Genomic DNA, 4,097 nt, shown 5'->3' with positions numbered 1-4,097 from the left:
GAGGAACTGAGCCAGCTAGGAGGGGCTGAGAAAGTTCAAGGCTTTGGTGCAGCCCAAGTTTCTGCAGCTTGAGATACGGGGCAAAGGTTGCTTGTGACACTTTTTGAGGTTTCTTTCTGGCCTGAGAGCAGAACTAGTAGCACAAACTCCAGCTGCTTCCTCTTCCAATAGCTGCTGCCCAGGGCTGCCAGTGGAGCCATCCTCCCCACACCTCTCTCTCTAGCTGAATACCTTCCATTCATTCCCCATTGTCTACAGACTGAAATCTAAACACACAGCCTGGCAGGGAAGGCCCCCACTACTTGGCTGCAATCCCTCTTTCCAACTGGTCCTTCTACCAGCCCAGCTTGCTAAGACCACACTCTGGCTCTGCTGGAATCCACTGTTCTCCACTTGCATCGTGCAAAACCATCTCAAGTCAGGTCATGAAAACAACGAATGGCTTCCACAAATCTAGACCCCAGACACTTTTGGATTTTTCTTGCCCACATTGTAATCTAGATAAAAAATTTCCATCACTCCAAGAAGTTCTCTTGGCTCTTCTCAATCCTGTCCCACCTTCTCTGATTTCAGAGAACCACTGATCTGCTTCCTGCTTAATGGAGGAGAGAGTGCCAGACGAGGAGGCATGAGCATTGGTGGGGAATCTCCTCTTAAAGGGCCATGTTATGCAGTCCTTGTATGAACATGGAATAGTTTTATTTTCCAGTAATTGGTAATCCCTATGCTGTCTTAAGGGCTTCTCAGATGGCACAAGTGGTAAATATATATATATATATATATATATATATATATATATATATATATACTGCCTGCCAATGCAGGAGACATTAGACTTTCAGGTTCAATGCCTGGGTCAGAAAGATCCCCTGGAGGAGGGTATGGCAACCCATTCCAGTATTCTTGCCTGTAGAATCCCATGGATAGAGAAGCCTGGCAGACTATCATCCATAGGGTCAAAAAGAGTCAGACATGATGGAAGCAACTTAGCATGTACGAATGCATGCTTTGTTAAACTCTCTGTTTTCCCTGGAGAGGCAGCTGGCTTCGTGACATCTCAGTCCTGATTCTATCACTTTTACATCATGTTTGGCTTAATAAGACTTGGTCTGGGACTTTGCTGGCTGTCCAGTGGTTGAGACTTACCTTCCAGTGCAGAGAGTGTGGGTTCGATCCCTGGAGCGGGATCTAAGATCCCACACGCCTCACAGCCAAAACTGTGAGGCATAAAACAGAAACAAAACATAAGACAGAAGCAATACTGTAACAAATTCAATAAGACTTTAAAAATGCTCCACATCAAAAAAATCTTAAAAAATAAAAAGTGATGTGGTCCTGTTCTTCTAAAATCTCAATCTCATCTTCTACTTAATGTTTTCCCTCTACTTCTGTGCAGGCTTCCGTGGCTCTTATGGCTTTGAGCAAGCAAGTATGTATATGTGTGTGTGTATACATGTTTGTACACAAGTGTGTGCTTGCATATGTGTGCATCTCTCTACATGGAGGGGTGGTCTTCTCTTTCACATACCCCTCCCTCTTCTCTGCTCTGTTCCTGTAAGGAAGAGGTAGGGGAGGCTAACTGGAGGAGTTGGGGCTCCTCTTTGCTTCTCTCAGTGGTGATGAAGGTGACCCTTCCTGAGGGTCACCACCACTGACAGAGCTCATTATCTGTCAGCTCCAGTGGAGGAACAGAGGCTCCGTAAGTTCAATCCATGTGGAACTCAATTCCAAAGAGCTGTCTAGGCAAGAACCAGTCTGTGAGAGACTCATTCTCTACCTGCAGCCCCCAAATTCGTGCCCTCAACCCTACACTTGTGGCCAATGTTGCCAGAGTTTTGCATCCCTTTGGAAGATGGGATCATCTCAGAGAGGTGGTCCATGCCTCTTCTTTGTCTGCCCAGAGCATCTTTGCCTCTCTCACCAATGTTCTAGGTCACTAAATAGGGTACCTCAGCAAGCCCTGGACTCAGCAGATAACCAATTAGGGAAGGAGACGTCAGTCTCTGCTAGTTTCACTCTGCTTGGACTTTAATGGACCAGAAGAGAATTCTTTCTCCTCTTCCACAGGATGGAGTGGGGAGGGCATAGCTGAGAGTGGGCAGGTCATGTTTGGCTTCTGGATGGAGGTCCAGCAGCCCTTGGAGGATGGAGAAGATCTGCGTGAAGGATGCACAATGGGGTTGGACTCCAGAGTGATTTAGGGGACAGAACTTGCTGCCTGTACTAGTTTGCTAGGGCTGGCATAGCAGGGTACCAAAAGCTAATAGCTTAAACAGAGATTTATTTTCTTAGAGTCGTGGAGGTCAGACATATGAGATTGAGGTGTTGGTGGCATTACCTGCCAGGGCTGGGAGGGGTAATCAGGTACAGCCAGCCGTTTCCCCCTCTTTCAGTGGTTTGCAGACAAGCTTTGGCATTTCTCGGCTTTGCAAACACATCGCCCCAAATTCTGCCTTCATCTTTACATGGCATTCTCTTTGTGTGTATGTCTGTTTCCAAATATCCTTTTTTTTAAAAAAAAAAAAAAGGACACCAACATATTGCATAAGAGGTCCACTCTAATGACGCATCTTAACTAATTACCTTTGAAATGACCCTATTTCCAAATAAGGTCACATTCTGAGGTCCTGGGGGCTAGGACTTCAATATATGCATTTGCAGGGGATACTGTTCAATCCATAACAATGTCCCAACTGCTATAAGGTGTAAGGATGGCAAAGACATGGCAATGCTGAAAGTTGAGTCAGGGTCCTGTATGAATGTTTCTTTGTGAGCCTGTGTCCCATCCCCCACACAGGCACAGTCCTACAAACCTTTCAGGATCCTTGTGGGGATCAAATAACATTGGGGAATGTTCAGAGTACCCAAACCTGTTGAGTCTGGGCAGTGAGGTCATCTGCCTCGAAGACCATCCTCTGAGATATCTTGTCTTGCTGGAAATGTGGAACCAGCAATAGAGGAAATCTTCTAATCATAGTTTTCACTTCTCCTTTGACTTGAAACTTGGGGCAGAGCCAGGAAATTGGAAGTTCACGTTTTTGAACTCAAGAGTTAAAGCTCCTCAAAAGCTGCAGGCTGAACACATGCCTTTGAGACATTTTTAAGGCGTTTTTCCCTCCAGCCCTTCCGGGCACCTGGATTTGTTTCCTTTGCCATCTCATCCTGGAATTGATCTGCCCACTGCTCTCCACACAAGTTCCTCTTCTCCCCAGGACTGGGAGCTCATTATAATCCATGAACACCCATGGGTGGCCTGGTCTTGGCATTTTTTCCTTCCCCCCAACAATGGGACAACTTGTCCTCTATTTGGGTCCATTCCTGGCCCACACAGACCTCAATCTGCAGCAAGGACGTTGTGTCAGTCTTTGATCCCTTATCCAGGCTCAATTGCATTCACCTGTTTCTTCTAGGATGGGGCTAAAGCTCAAGCTAACTTGATTAAAAACTATCTTCATAGGCAGTATCTGTACATGATAAAAAGTGGTACAAAAGGTTGAAAATAACCCTTCCTTCCCTGTTCCCAGTCCTCCATCTCCTTTCTCTAGGGGAGGGTCTTTCTTACCCTTCCAGAAGCCCTTCTTGACCACAGAAGCATATACGATAACACAAATTCTCTACACCTTGTTTTTTGCACTGAACGATAAAGCTTAGAAGATGGCTTCATATTAGCACATACTAATCCGGTTCTTCCGTTTTAATAACTAGGATATTCTGTTATATCAAAATTCTAAAATCTGTTTAACCAGCCTCATTTTGATGGACATCTGAATTAGTTCCATTCTTGCTATGACAAATGGTGTTGTAAATAATATCATTGTGCAAATGTATTTGTGTGCAAGTGTGAAATGTCTGTGGGAATTAATTTTAGAAGCAACAGTGTCCCTATTTTCCTCAGGTTTAATTGAGCTTCTTGAAATTGCAATGTTATAACTTGCACTGAATTTGAGAAAAATTTGGCCTTTTCTTCTTTTTTGACTGTGCCTTGCGGCTGCCAGGATCTTAATTCCAAGCATAGAGTCCTAACTGCTGAACTGCCAGGGGATTTGCAAAATTGGGGCATTTCTTTAAAAAGTGTTTTTTTTCTGGCTTATTTATTC

Source organism: Ovis canadensis, chromosome 13 (assembly GCF_042477335.2).
Source record: "Ovis canadensis isolate MfBH-ARS-UI-01 breed Bighorn chromosome 13, ARS-UI_OviCan_v2, whole genome shotgun sequence".
Taxonomy (NCBI): domain Eukaryota; kingdom Metazoa; phylum Chordata; class Mammalia; order Artiodactyla; family Bovidae; genus Ovis; species Ovis canadensis.
This window is presented reverse-complemented; position numbering follows the sequence as displayed.